This window comes from Mobula birostris, chromosome 9 (genome assembly GCF_030028105.1).
Source record: "Mobula birostris isolate sMobBir1 chromosome 9, sMobBir1.hap1, whole genome shotgun sequence".
NCBI classification, from domain to species: Eukaryota; Metazoa; Chordata; class Chondrichthyes; order Myliobatiformes; family Myliobatidae; genus Mobula; species Mobula birostris.
The window spans coordinates 70,330,676-70,346,921 of NC_092378.1; the positions used below are offsets into that span (position 1 = coordinate 70,330,676).

At 41.4% G+C, this 16,246-nt stretch overlaps 1 protein-coding gene across 7 annotated transcripts in view; it reads right to left on the reverse strand.

Moving 5' to 3' along the window:
• The window catches only part of mon2 (MON2 homolog, regulator of endosome-to-Golgi trafficking), a 165,089-nt gene that overhangs the window by 124,840 nt on the left and 24,003 nt on the right, over window positions 1–16,246 (reverse strand). The gene's annotated exons all lie outside the window — the stretch shown is intronic.

The following is a 16,246-nucleotide window of genomic DNA, read 5'->3' on the forward strand; positions in this document are numbered from 1 at the left end:
CTCTATCACTTTTAGCAAAGTGAATAGGGGTGGTCTCGCCAACTGTGAAAAAAAACCTCCCTATTCTTTACCACTGACGACTTCGCAATAAAGACCAAAACATATTTTGCTTTCTCACTTGTTAGACCTGCTTGCTAACTTCTTTGTCATTCACGCGTGAGAATAGCTAGATTCCTCTCAATTTCACTTACCTACAGTCCTTCTCCATTGAAATTCTTCTGACTAAAGTGCATGATCTCACACTTTTCCACATTGAACTCAATTTAGCAGGGTTTGCATCAAATCATATCAGCTATTAAAAGACATTTGGCTAAGAGAGGTTTAGAGGGATATGGACTAAATGCAGGCAAATTGTACTAGCTTGGTGAGTATCATGGTCAGTATGAATGGTTTGAGTCAAAGAGCCTATTTCCATGCTGTATCACTCCATGACTCTCTCCCTATCCCATTGTAGAAATTACAAATGTCCTCATCACAACATGCCCTTCCATTCATTTTCATATCATGGTTCATTTCCCCATCTTCTGGTACCCTCTGGGAATATAGTAAGCTTTGAAAAAACAAGCAGTTTTCAGATTAAGACCTTGAATCCGACACAAAACTCAAGATGTATCTTGAGCAGCGATCCCTGCCTTCCTGTATGTGTCTGAGACTTGAGACTAAGAAAGATTTTGCTTTATATAAAAAAAATTCTCTGCTAATGCTTTGGTGTGTTTAAATCAATCTTCTAAAAAGTTTCAAAAAATGTTCAACTTATATGGCACTTTGAAAAGGTTTTGTCATACTGAAATTTAATTTTCATTATTTCATGTTAAATTTAGGGTGGCATGGTAGCACAATGCTTTACACTGTCAGCAACCCCTGGTTCAATTCCCACTGCTGCCTGTAAGGAGTCTGTACGTTCTCCCTGTGACCACGTAGGTTTCCTCTGGGTGCTCCAGTTTCCTCCCACAGTCCAAAGGCATACCGGTTGGTAGGTTAACTGGTCATTGCAAATTTTCCCGTGATTAGACGGGGACTAAATTGGGGAAATGCTGGGCAGCGTGACTCGAGGGGCCAAAAAGGCCCATTCCATGGTGTATCCCAATAAATAAATAAATTGTCCAAACATTACTGGTGAGGCACTGTCGAAAGTATTTGGGACAAGAGGTCAGAAAATTGTGTGTTAATCATAAGCTAAATTGACTTTCCACTAACACTGAACTTGAAGTAATCATGCATTGAATACAAAGGTCCAAGAGGAGGAGGAGTAAGACTGCCCTTCATTTATGCTTTATTCCCAGATCAGGCAACCAGTAGTTTATTATTTTTAAACTAATAAACAGATGGTGGGTCCTCTGCCATTACCAAGGGGAAATTAATATTGCTTGCACAAAATATAAATGGAAATTTAGTTTTACAAAGTCCAGGGATTAACTTTAGGATGAAGCCAAGAAATATACATTTCTGTCCTTTATGTATTCATTATTATGTACATTTTAAGATTATAATCTTACAAATCCTGGAGTGAATGCTTGGTATCTTGTATAAAGTGTTTTTTTCCTGATTTTGCATATAGTAAAATTTCAAATACAAACATATTGGGGAAAAATATAAAAATGTATTTGCAAACTGAAGATGTTGGATTTCTTGGTCAAGGAATTGGAATTGGTGCTCATGTCAATTTTTAATTAGCTTTTCCACCCAATACAGCATCTCACATACTTCACTGTGGGAATCCCATAACAAAAGCAGAGTGGTTCAGGATGACAATTGCCATAAGTCAAGACAGGCAATAAATACTGTTTTACCAAAAAACAAATAAAAATATCAGATTAAATTTCCAACATGAAAAATGAACCTATAACAGGGGTCCCCAACCTTTTTTGCACCGTGGACCAGTTTAATATTGACAATATCCTTGCAGACCGGCCGACCGCGGGGGGTGTTAATCACAAACAGAATATAGGTGATAAGTCAACTATAAGTCACTTATCAGTGGCTAATACACTCAATTTTGTTTCTAAAAGGGTTTATCTAACAAATTTAATATTAAACACACAGCACATATTTTCCTCGCATGAATATAGTGATAAGTCAATTATAAATCATAAGGGGGTTCCTTATGTCCAGTCTATTCCGCAATTTTGTTTTTGTTGCATTCATTGCAGAAAACTCCGCTTCGCAGAGATATGATGTTGGAGATGGAAGCAACGTTTTCAGTGCTTTCGTGGCTATCTCAGGATATTCAGCCTTGACTTTGATCCAGAATGCCGGCAGAGATGTTATGTCAAACATACTTTTCAACCCACCGTCATCTGCAAGCTTGAGGAGTTGATTTTGTTCCCGCGCTGACATGGATGATTCACCGGGAACCCAATCCTTTGCACGTCTTGGGTCATTTGTGGTTGGGAAGTAACGCTTGAATTCTGTCGACAACGAAGATAGGTGTTCGCGCACCAGCTATGAGCCTCAATCTCTCCCAAATTCCCAGCTAACGTTGGGAACATGTCAAATATGCCCCTATCCACTCGCCGTCTCCACAGTTCTGGTTTGGCTATGAAAGCAGACACTTTATCTGCCAACTTGAAGACAGTTGTCATTCTTCCCTGAAGTGACAAATTGAGTTCATTGAGCAGGTTGAAGATGTCACACAGATAAGCAAGTTTTGCTATCCACTCCTCGTCACTGAAGTGTGCTGCCACTGGTGACTTTTTCCTGAAAAAAATCTCTGTAGATGCTCTCTTAACTCAAAAACTCTGGCCAGGGCTCTCCCCCTTGATAGCCAGCTGACTTCAGTGTGTAAGAGAAGGCATTTGTGCTCTCCATTCATTTCCTCGCAAATCTGCTCAAACAGACGTGAGTTAATGGTTTTTGCTTTGATGTGATTGATAACTTCAACAACGTCACTCAATACGCTGTTAAGATCAGGTGACATTTTTCGGTTAGCCAACATTTCCCTGTGTGGGACACAGTGTGTAGACTGGCATTCAGGAGCAACCTCTTTGCCTCGGGTAGTGAAACCAGACCTGTTAAGCCATTCCAACAGCTGTGCTTCGATGTCCTCCGCTATGTCGTCCATTCTCCTCAAAACTGTGGTAGCTGAAAGAGAAACCCGTGCTATCTTGTTAGCTGCAGCTTCTCCCAACAGTTCACGGCACATGTCCTTGGCAGCAGGCAGAATCAATGCTTCACCAACAGTGAAAGGCTTCCTAACCTTTGCAATATGGCTAGCTACCAAGTACAACGCTCTCAGAGCAGCAGCATTTGTGGAGGTGGTGGCTCTCAGCACTTGCTTCTGTTCCGCTTGCTCACGTTTTTTGTCTTAAAGTGCAGGGTGCTTGGACTCAAGGTGCCGAAGCAGTTTTGAGGGCTTCATTGCCTCATTAGACAGCTTGTCTCCATATACCACACACGGGGCTTGGAGCGTGCGAGTCACCGGTCGCAATAAAGCCATATTTTATGTACGACTCGTCGTATTTTCTGTTGAAGGAAGCTTTCTTTTTTTTGCAGTCTCGGCCTCAGCTATCTCTGCGTTATCATCATCGTTACGCCTTTTATGTCCCCTACTATCTCTTCCAAAGAAACTCTCAAGCGACGTTTGTTTTTTAACTCATCGAGTAGTTGTAAGTTAATGACCAACTGATGTCCTCGCGTGGGTAATGACCTCGCATGCATTCAAGTTCAACAGCAGACGTGACAGGGAATGAGGAAAGGTGCAGTTGACTCATATCGTTTCCTCGCGGCCCAGTGGTTAGGGGCCACTGACCTATAATATACATGGTGACTTTGGAGTATTTCACAGTGATATGAGTCTGAGAACACAAGGTCCAAGGGATACTGAATGGAATAGGAACTACATATATTGATAGCTTTCAAAGGTCAAAGTAAATTTATAATCAAAGAACATTTCTGTCACCATATAAAACTCCAAGATTCATTTTCTTGCATACATTCACGGTACTTACAAAAAATAATAGAATCAACAAAAGGCCGCACCCAACAAGACAAACAAGCAATGTGCAAAGGACAACAAACTGCACAAATATAAGAGAAAAAAGAAACCAATACATATCAAGAACACAAAATGAAGAGTCCTTGAAAGTGAGTCCATGGGTTGTGGGAAGAGCTCAGTAATAGGGCGAGTAAAGTTATCCCCTCTGGGTTCAAGGGTTGAGGGGCAGTAACTGTTCCTGAATCTGGTTGCGTGTGTCGTGAACTTTGTCCACAGAACCAATCTTCATCTGTATTTTAATCACTCAGTAGTTCTAAATTTGTACATACTTAAAATTAAACATAAACAAAAGGCACCTGAGATATTATATTCGCTCACCTTAGACATCATATTCTACCATTAGAATATAAACTTAAAGTTAATAAATGTATAATTCTACTTTTAAATTGAATCAAAATATACAAAAGAACATTAAATTACTTCTTTATTTAAAGAGATGAGTGTGTCCCCACAAAATCATTCAGGGTTTACACCAATCAGAAGCCCCTGATGAACCATGAAATCTAGGACTTGCTGAGGGCCAGATAGGAGGCACTCAAGTCTGGACATAAAGAATGTTGCAAGAGGTGCAGCTATGATCTCTGGAAAGCCACCCCACAATTGAAGTGGAGATGCCAGAATAGACTGGAATCAACGACGGACACTCGACAACTGTGGCAGGGTCTGAATGCCATACCTCCTACAAAGTTAAATCTAGCAACATGAGGGACAGCAGAGTTTTGCTTCCAGATGAGCTCAATGCCTTCTATGCTCACTTTGACCACGAGAACGGGGAGGAACCATCACGCACCCCCACCTCTCCTGATGATCTGAAGATGACATGTGGGCTGCCTTCAAGAGAGTGAATGCAAGGAAAGTGTCCGTTCTGGACAGAGTACCTGGCTGAGTATTGAAGACCTATGTCGACCAACTGGCTGGTGTATGCACGGATATCATCAACTTCTTGCTCCAGCAGACTTCAATCATACCGGTGCCCAAGAAGAGCGTGGTAACCTGCCTCAATTACATCCACAATGATGAAGTGTTTTGAGATGCTGGTGTTGAAGCACATCAGCTCCTGTCAGAGTGACGACTTGGATCCACTCCAATTTACCTACTGAAGCAACAGGTCCACAGCAGATACCATCTCATTGGCTCTTCACACAACCTTGGAACATCTGGACAGCAAAGATGCATACATCAGGATGCACTTTATCAATTACAGCTTGGCATTTAACACCATCATCCCCTCAAAACTAATCAATAAACTCCAAAACCAGGGCCTCAATACCTCCTTGTGCAATTGGATCCTGGATTTCCTCACTTGCAGACCCCAGTCAGTTCCGATTTGCAAAAACATCTCAACAATCTCCATCAGCACAGGAGTACCACAGGGATGTGTGCTTAGCCCCCTGATCTACTTGCTTTACATCTATGACTGTGTGGCTAAGTACAGCTCCAACACCATATACAAGTTCACTGTTGTGGGCCGTATTAAAGGTGGTGATGAATCAGCATACAGGAGGGAGATTGAAAATTTCCCTCCCAGTGTCATAACAACAAGCTTTCACTCATTGTCAGCAAGACCAAGGAAATGATTATAGACTTCAGGAGAGAGAAACCAGAGGTCCATGAGCCAGTCCTCATTGGAGGATTATAGGTACAGAGGGTAACTTCAAATTCCTGGATGTCACCATCTCAGAAGATCTGTCCTGCACCCATCATATAAATGTAATTGCAAAGAAAGCATACCAGTTCCTCTACTTCCTTTGGAATCTGCGGAGATTTGATATATCATCAGAAACCTTGACAAATTTCTATAAGTTGTGTGGCGGAAAGTGTGCAGACTGGCTGCATTATGCCTGGCATGGAAAACCAATGCCTTTGAGTGGAAAATCCTATAAAAGGTAGTGGATTCGGCCCAGTACACCACGGGTAAAGCCCTCCCAACCATTGAGCACACCTACATGAAATGCTGCTGTAGAAAAGCAGCATCCATCAAAGACCCTTGCCACCCAGGCTATGCTCTTTTCTTGCTGCTGCCATCAGGTAGAAGGTACAGGTGCCTCAGGACTTGCACCACCAGGTTCAAGAACAGATACTACCCCTCAACCATCAGGCTCTTGAACAAAAGGGGATAGCTATACTCATTCTATTTCTGGCGTTTTATGCTCTTGTTATTTATATCTGTATTTGCACAGTTTGTTGTTCATTGATTCTGTTTATACCTATTGGAAACCCACAAAATCATGGGGAGAACATACAAGCTCTTTACAAACAGCGATGGAATGGCATTACAGTAAACACTATGCCACTTTCCCATCCCTGACAGGACTCAAAATCTCCAGAAGGGGAATCAGTTATGTAAAAATCAACCCAAATCTCTCAGAATTAGGCATTTTGTTTTCTTTTCAAAGCAGATGGCTGTTGGAAACCCTGTGCAGCACTGTATGAAGCAAAATACCTCCTGACTGTCTGTTTAAAAGAGAAGTTGTCAATAAATAACTCGTCAAGAACAATTCTGAAAATCCTTTTACCTCTCCAGAGAAACATTCATGGCCTCAATCAAGCTGATGTCAATTATGTTTAAGTGATCAATAACAGTTGAAGACAGTTCTAATCAAAGAACCCCACTCACAGAGAGAAACAGATATTGACTCAGGCTTGCCATTGCAATTAGCGAACTCAAATAAAGAACAGGCATCTGGGCAACTGAACTAGCCCTTCTCTGGTTTTGTCTTGTAAACTGCTTAGTAAAATCTTTAAACAATAAAACCATTCTAGAAAGCCATTTTAAACAATTCAATATGTCAGCAACAATCTTGTGAGCCAAATATAGGATATCATATCAAATCATATAACATACATTACACAATCAACAAATAATGCAGTTTCATATAGTTAATAATTTAATGCCTAATTTGACTCCAAAGGAGTGTGTAATTTGTCATTTTATCCATAGTCTAAATATTTAATTACCAAAATTCAAAATACTCCATTTTGTAACAATTCAGCAGGCTAGGTGGTATCTATGGAGGAGAATAGACAGTTGACAGTTCATGCCAAGACCCTACACCAGGATTAAGTTTGGTAATATTTATACCTAGGCAACATGAAGCAAATACAGATTTGTAAAATGCTGAATACGTACTTCAATGATACTTTGAATAACTGGCTTTATTTTCTCCTCATTGAGTAAGATTAATGAAAAGGTGGTGGGAATGTTAAAACATTGGTTCTGGAGTGTTTGGGATGAAGGCAAAGAGCTTGTTAGAAAATGTCTTTATTCAGAGGAATGAAACGATGCAGTGGTGGTACAGTAGTTTACAGGAAGCCTCTGAGCCCATCATGCAATGATACTGAGGCAATGTAATTGAAGCCCCACAGACTCAGTTCAATCCCGACCACCAGTGTCGTCTGTGTAGAGAGCTTACTTCCTCTAATACTGCATACCTTCAAAAAGGGTTAACAAAAGATGTTGTGAGCTTTCTATCACTTTTTATTCTGTTATGTCTTTTTAAACTTTGACAATAGTTAATTTAACACAAAGTGGGAAAGAGGTTGAAGTAAGATTTCTATGGTGTTTTAAGACGACATCTCACTGCTCTTCCTTAAACACAGTTTTGACTTACAATGATTCATTTGAATAAGAAAATAATGAAAGCTAAATTAAGCCAAATTAATAATGTGGAAAAGTAAACATAACTCAAGTAATATTTCTTTGAATATCATTGCTTTGTGTGAGTGCCAGAGAGAAGAGCAGGACTTTTCTTTGTAAGTCTAGTTGTGTCATGCATATAAATAAATACACTAATGCCCCACCTGCCCCTCGTAACTCATCCGTTAGTTATTAATTTATATACACACATTCTTTTTCTCTCTCTCCTTTTTCTCCCTCTGTCTCTCTCACTATACCCCTTGCCCATCCTCTGGGCTTCCCCCTCCCCCTTTTCTTTCTTCCTAGGCTTCCTGTCCCATGACCCTCTCTTATCCTCTTGGCCAATCACCTGTCCAGCTCTTGGCTCCATCCCTCCCCCTCCCACTTTCAAATCTCTTACTAGCTCTTCCTTCAGTTAGTCCTGACAAAGGGTCTCGGCCTGAAACGTCGACTGTACCTCTTCCTAGAGATGCTGCCTGGCCTGCTGCGTTCACCAGCAAGTTTGTACATTCTCCCCATGACCGCATGGGCTCCCCTGGGTGCTCCGGTTTCCTACCACATTCCAAAAATAAACTGCTTAATAGATCAATTGGTCACATGGGTGTAATTAGGTGGCGCGGGCTCATTTGGGCCAGAAGGGCCCATTACCACAATGTATCTCAAAATAAAATAAATTATAAGACATGCTCTCCAAACCAGGCTGCAACCTGGTAAATCTCCTCTGCACCCACTCTGAATTTTCCACATCCTTCCTATAATGAAGTGACCAGAATAGAACTGAATCCATCCATTCAAGTTTCCCTGGATCTTGACTTTCTGAATGAACCTACCAAATGCCTTACTAAAATCATATTTAATCTATAGACCACATCCACTGTTGATCAATTTGTTTTGTTGCTTCAAGTAATTCAGTTCTTGAGTTGCAATTCACATATCACTAGCATGACATTACTTCAGAATAGTTTTGACCAATAGCAACTTCTATGAGTCACTGTGTGGCAACAGCACTATGCTTTCTCATGAATTTAAATTTTGGCAGAAAATGTCAAAAAAATAAATGAATGCTGGAAGGCTTGTGAAGACAGAGGGTGAAATAAATGCAGCATAACACAGGAAAATCTGGGAGGAAAACCTGATGCAGTCTGCAAGAGAACTGTGACTTAAGAGAAGATTTGTATTCCAGCAAGACAATAACGCCAAGCATAAAACCAATACTACACTGGAATGGCTTAAAAACAATGAAGTTAATGTCCTGGAGTGGCCAAGTCAGAGACCAAACCTCAATCCAATTGAGAATTTGTGGCTGGTCTTGAAAAGGGCTATTCACTCATGAACCCCATACAATCTGGCAGAGCCTGAGCAGTTTTGTAAGGAAAAATGGGGAAAGAGCAGATAAAGACCTATCCACACAGACTCAAGGTTGTAATTGCTGTAATTGTAAATGGAATGAGCTGACTTGGACATCCATTAAATACTGACATGAAGGGGGTGAATACTTATGCAATCAATTATTTTGTGTTTTATATGTGTAAGTAATTTAGATCGCCTTGTAGAGATCTATTGTCACTTTGAACCACAGTGGATTTAACTTGGCTATTTTGACACCGATCAACAGAAAAAGGTTCTTTCACGTCAATGTTGTAAAACAATAAAACATGAAATATCTAACACTTCAGCAGCCAAGGAAGATTACACCTTACATTATTTGCTTTTATAATCCACTTTTCAATAGAGTCAAAGAACACTGCAGCACAGAAACAGACCCTTCCGTCCATCTAGTCTGTGCCAAACTATTATTCTGCATAGTCCCAACGAGCTGCACTTGGACCACAGCCCTCCGTACCCCTCCCATCCATGTATCAGAATGAAGTTTAACATCAGTGGGATATGCAGTGGAATTCGTTGTTTTGCATAAGTACAGTGCAATACATAATAAAACAACTGTAAATTACAGCAAGGAATATATAAAATATTAAATTAAATTAGTTCATAAATAAATCAAAGAGAAAGAAGTAGGGTAGTGTACATGGGTTCATTGTCCATTCAAAAATCTGATGGTGGACGGGAAGAAGCATGCCCTGGGTGACAGAGGTCCTTTATGATAATGCTGCCTCCCTGAGGCATCACATTTTGAAGATGTCCTCCATGGTGTGGAGACTAGAGCCCATGATGGAACTGGCTGCGTTTGTAACTTTCTGCAGCTTTTTCCGATCCTGTGCAGTGGCCCCTCCATACCAGACAGTGATGCAACCAGTTAGAATGCTCTCCAGGGTACATCTGTAGAAATTTGTGAGCGTCTTTGGTGACGTACCAAGTCTCCTCAAATTCCTAATGAAATATAGCCACTGTCATGCACTTTCGGTACGATGGCAGCATGCTCAGATGCAGCAGCTTCTACTGGGACAACCAACGATGTCATTGTCTTTTTTAAACATTTTTTATGATCTTAAGACCCTACTTGACATTAAGAACTTAATATACTGCAGGTCTACTCCACCAGTGAGTTGTCCGTTGACGGAGAAATGGAAGGAGCTGGACTTGGTGCAGATTGTGCGCTGCCTGCATCAGAGTTAGTGCGTGAAGGTGGTGTGCAGTCTAACAGCAAGTGATCTTCTTAGTCACTTCTCTTGTGATCGTAAGACCCTGTTGGACATTGGTGGTGTGGGATTCTGCAAGTCCAATTCATTGGTTTCTTGGCGAATGGCGGGGGGGGGGGGGGGGGTCATCAGAGTGCCAGAGGCAGTGTGGTGCCTCTGGTGTTCGCTCGGTACAAGATGTATCATGTTTGACTGCACACTGCTGCAACACGCATGGACTCAGGGACTTGGACTATATCTTTTTGCATGACTGTAGTTCACTGATATCTTATGTGCTTGCTATCTTATATGTGCTGTATGTGACTTGTGCTTTGTAAGACTGTTGATGGTGTTTTGCACCTTAACCACACAGTGGCGGGGTTTCGTTTGGCTGTATTCATAGGTACTCATATATGGTTGAATGACAATTAACTTGAACTTTGTAATTGCATCAATATGTTGGGCCCAGGATAGATCTTGAAAGTGTTCACCCTTTCCACTGCTGATCCTTTGATGAGGACTGGTGTGTGTTCCCTCGACTTTCCCTTCCTGAAGTCCAAAGATGTAGTGGTTAGTAGGTTAAATGGTCATTGTAAATCATTCTGTGATTAGGCTAGGGGTTAAATAAGTGAGTTGCTGGGTAGTGTGAAAGGCCTGTTCTGCACTGAATCTCCAAATAAATAAAATACTCAAATGGAAGTTGATGGGCATTAGAAAGTGAATAAGTTGTAGGCCAAGAGGAAAATAAGAAATGGGTCTGACAGGGTTCCTTTACTGGTGGCCAGCGTGGATTCTATACACCAGAGAGCTTCCTTTTGTGCCGCAGTTAGCAGGCAATAAAGCAGTCACATCAGTTCCAGCAAAAGAGAAAAAAATAGCAGCAAGTACTTGCCTTCATACAACTATACTGCCAGCAAAGACACTTGTGTTATTAATCAACAGTTTCTGTAGCCTTTGTAAATTCCAGGTCAAATGGTCAGGCTCGGCATCCACCCTTACTGATGTGCATGCTTGGAGACAAACTTTTAATTCATTGTTGACTTGTTCACATATTTACAAGTGGATAAGACTCAAAGTAAATATCTGGAACGTTACAGTCCAGCAACCTGTGTCCCTGAGGAACCTTTCTCCTGTCCTGATAATAAAGATCATCAGCAAGTCAGACAGCATCTATGGAGGGGAATAAGCAATTGACATTCCAGGCTGTTTCACCAGGGGATCACTTTCCAAATCTTAGGAACCATCTCTCAAATGAGCCTTTTAAACAAGGGCTTCTCAAATGAACAGGTCCAATTGAATGTCACCCTAGTATCCAGAAGAATCTGTAACTTTCAATCACGCTCGCAGAAATTACCTATCTAACTTGCTGCTTGCAGTTTTTTTTTAAGGACCTAGCAGTCAACTCAAATAAATAAAAAGGAGTCACTTCTTTAAAAAAAAAGGAAATCTTTAAATTACAGGTTCATCAATAAACACTTTACATTTATAACTGTTTAAGTGCTGCAAAACAAATGACTGAATCCCAAGGATTGGCATAACTTAATTTTCAAAGTCAAAAGAACTCTTCTTCCCTTCAGTGAAATACTAGACAACGGGATGACCTGTTGGGGCACCCTTTGAGAGAAGGATGGTGCAGTCTGATGTGACCAGAATGAACATTAAATTTTCCTGAATGCTATTGGTATTGCTTTGGTTTGGAAACTGAAGTAGAAAACCTCAGTTAAAGAAGAACAACGCGTAGCAAAGCAAATATAGCTGCTCCTCGTTTAACGAAGGACACTTTTGATGGCATCATTTCTGGTTTATCTGCCACCCTTGTGCCTCTCGGTGTCATTCTGGAGACGTGCAGCCCTTCCATCCTCCGTCTCTTCATCTCTTCAGCTGCTTATTCTTTCTCTCTGATCCTGGAGATGTGCATGCCTCTCCTCCTCTGTCTCTTCTTCTCTCATCTTTTTTTTGTCCTAACTCTTTGATCCTGGAGTCGTGCTGCCCTGGCCTCATCCGTTTCTTGTTCTCTCCCTTTCCTTGCCGCTTCCCGACGACGTTTGGTGTCATCTCTTGACCACAATGTCCCCCTTCCCTCTCCACGCAGCATAATTAGGCTGACCATTCTTTTTTTATCCTAATGCTGGATAGAAGATACGAAGCAGTAACACCAAAGGATGCTGATTATTCTTGATGATGGGGTTGGTGCTCTCCTAAATGGACGTGATATAGTCACCGCTGTCCTTTGACTGCAGCAAAGGATTTTATGGGTGTCTCAAGGTATGTCATTACAATAAGATTTAATTATCTCTTATTGATGGATGGCAGTTAGATCTGTCCCAATGCTGCACATGCTGATGGTGATTAGCAGAATGTGGACCCCTCGAAATAGAGCTGCCCTGCCCTTTTGCTCCAGTAGGTGTTGCTGGTGAGGCTGGCCGTGCGCATGCGTCGGGCTGTCGCGTCCCGATTTCCATGATGGCCGATCGGGCCTCGGGTGAAAGCCAGGCTGTTGATTTTTGGGCAATGAGCAATTTGATACAAATATATAACCCTGAACTTTGCCTGCATTCTGTAAGTTAGCGCATTTTAGTTCGATTTAGCCAAAAAAAGTGCCGCTGTAACGCACCATTTGCGCTAACTGGAGGTCACAGACAGACAGAGCATGAGACTCTTAGTATTATATAGATACTGTAACATCATGGGTTTTCGTGAGGGCTACACACCCTTATGAAGACGTGGACTTTAAACATCAGTGCAAAGGTGTTTATGGTGTGCCAGAGGTGAAGAACTTTTAGGAAATATGTACAGTGCAAAAAATGGCAAAATAACAACAATGACAAAAGAGAAAATGCAAATATATACCATCAGACCTTTAGGACTGCAGCTTCAAAACATTTGTCTGAAGTAATACACCTCACCACACTCTCTCTTCCCACTTACACCAAAATGAGCCCTTAAGGTTCTTTGATGATTCGACAGTTGTGGACTGTATCAGCAAGGCCAAGAGGCTGAGTACAGAAGTATGTTGGACAAATCTGTTGGGTGGTGTGCGCTGAATTACTTGCAGATCAACATCACTAAGACAAAGGAGGTGGTGGTGGACTTCAGGAAGGTCAAAGCATCCTGCATTCACATCTCCACCAAGGGAATGGATATGGAAGTCGTCCAGGACTACAAATACCTAGGAACTCACCTGGACAATAAACTGGACTGGACTAAAAAAGAAGGGACAGAGCCAACAGTACACCCTGAGGAGACTCCGGTTTATTCAAGGTCTGCAGTACTCTGCTGCAGATGCTCTACGACTCAGTGGTGGCCAGCATTCTATTCCACGCTGTTGTCTGCTGGGGCAGCAGGGTGAGAGCAGCTGATGCCAAGAAGATCGATAAGCTCATCAGGAAGGCTGGTTCTGTTCTGGGGGTGGAACTGGATTCCCTGGTGATTGTGTCTGAGAGGAGGATGTTGCAGAAGCTGAGGAGGATGCTGCAGAAGCTACGGAGACTTATGGACAATCCCTCTCACCCCTCCATGACATACTGGACAAACAGAGGAGCACCTTCAGTAACAGACTGATCCCACCTAGGTGCACCACCGAACGCCACAGGAGATCCTTTCTCCCTGTGACTATACGACTCTACAACTCCCTCTCCTTCAGTATGTAAGCATATGGTTTCACAGCACATCTGTGTTTTGCACTGTTACCTTTTAATGCACATTTTGTATTTTTTCATAACTCAATGCTTACATTTTGTATTTTCAAAGAATATATTTCTGACTGAGCAACCTTGCAACAATAATTTCCTTCAGGATAAATAAAGTTTTATTTTACCTTAAGCAAGGACCACCTTAGTCTAAGAGAAAAGGGATGGTCCATTCTTTGGAATGGGTGGGAGGGGGGAGAGTACCATGAGCCTGAACAATTACACAAAAACCAAAAGACGTGAATTCACATCCTTCATCACAAATGTATTCAACTCAACAAGATCACCATGACACTGCACAACAAAAACAATCAACAATTATTTTCCAGGAGCCAGCACTCTTTCCGATCTCTCAAAATGTATTCTTCCACTGAGCCAGCACAGAGCAGGTGCCACCACAAACAGGCACCCTTCCAAGACACCTCAACTGAGCAGTCAGGCCCCCTCCCGGAGACAATGACAAACAGGATGCATCAAAGATTGCCACTGTCCTGGAGCGTGCAACTACAAACAAAAGTGGCCATGCTTTTGTTTGTACAAATGCAAAAGTGTAAATACAAAAGAAAAAAAATAATTCTGGTAGGCATTTACAAAAGATTAAAGAAATACAACAGAATTTATGAAAAACCATACATACAAAGACTGACAATCAAAATGTGCAAAAAGGACAAATCGTACAAATAATAGAGAAAAAAAGTAAATAAATAATACTGAGAGCATGACTTGTAGAGTCCTTGAAAGTGAGTCTGCAGGTTATGGGATGTAAATATCAACTTTTGTCCCAGATGATTACTATCAGTAGCTTGTGACAATCTATTTCCGGGTTTATAATAAGGCTAACTGAAAATAATTGTGAATTTGACCACAATTATCCATTTGGACTGGCAAGCAAGATAAAGCAAACATTGATTACATTTAAAAAAGCAGAAATGTGCTGTTTCTTCACCATTGTGCTCCAACAGACTTTCAATGAAACTATATATTTTGAATTCTCATTGTTCAAAATGAATCCCAATACAAGCCCATAAGACGCAAACACGAGGAATTCTGCAGATGCTGGAAATTCAAGCAACACACATCAAAGTTGCTGGTGAACGCAGCAGGCCAGGCAGCATCTCTAGGAAGAGGTACAGTCGAAGATTGGGGCCGAGACCCTTCGTACGCCCCTCTATTCTGAGGCCCTGTCCTCTGGTCTTAGACTCTCCCATCACAGGAAATATCCTCTCCACACCCACTCTATCAAGGCCTTTCAGCATTCGATAGGTTTCCATAAGATCACCCCTTATTCTTGTGAATTCTGGTGAATACAGGCCCAGAGCCATCAAACACCCTTCAAATGACGAGCCACTCAATCCTGCAATTATTTTTGTGAACCTCCTTTGAACCTTCTCCAGTTTCAGCACATCCTTTCTCAGACAAGGGGCCCAAAGCTGCTCACAGTACTCCAAGTGAGGCCTCACCAGTCTTTATAAAGTGTCAACTTTACATCCTTTGCTTTTATATTCTAGTCCTCTCGAACTGAATGCTAACATTGCATTTGCTTTCCCCATCACAGACTCAACCTGCAAATTAAGCTTTAGGGAATCCTGCACAAGACTCCCAAGTCCTTTTGCCCCTTAGTTTTTTATATTTCCTCTCCATTTAGAAAATAGTCAACCCTTTCCTTTTTTTTTCCTACCAAAATGCATGACCATACACTTCCCAACACTGTATCCCATCTGCCACTTCTTTATTCAGTGTTGGAAAGTGTATGGTCATGCACTTAGGTAGAAAAAATGTAAGAGCTGACTCCGGCCTATTTTATTATGTGTGCCCAAGTACCCTGAGACCTCATCCTAAATAATCAACTCCAATATCTTCCCAACCACTGAGGTTAGACTAACAGGACGATAATTTCCTTTCTTCTTCCTCTCACCCTTCCTAAAGAGTGGAGTGACATTTATATTTTCCAGTCTTCTGGAACCATTCGAGAATCCAGTGATTCTTGAAAGATCATTACTAATGCCTCCACGAACTCTTCATCCACCTCTTTCAGAACTCTGGAAGTCAATAAATCCATGAACCATAATCGAATCAATAAAAAACAGCACCCAATAGGACAAAAATAAACAACCAATGTGCAATAGACAACAAACTGTGCAAATACAAAAGCAAAAAAAAAGCAATAAATACCGAGAACATGAGATTGTGTATACTTGTATGTGTGTGTGCATGGATGTTTGGATTCCTTGTATCCGAGCTCAGTCTCCAATCTCCATTCTGATATGCTCCATGCTATCTGCTTAAATCAATCATTCGGAAAAATTAGATGTCAAAGAGTCAGAGTTGTACAGCACAAAGGTCCTTTGGC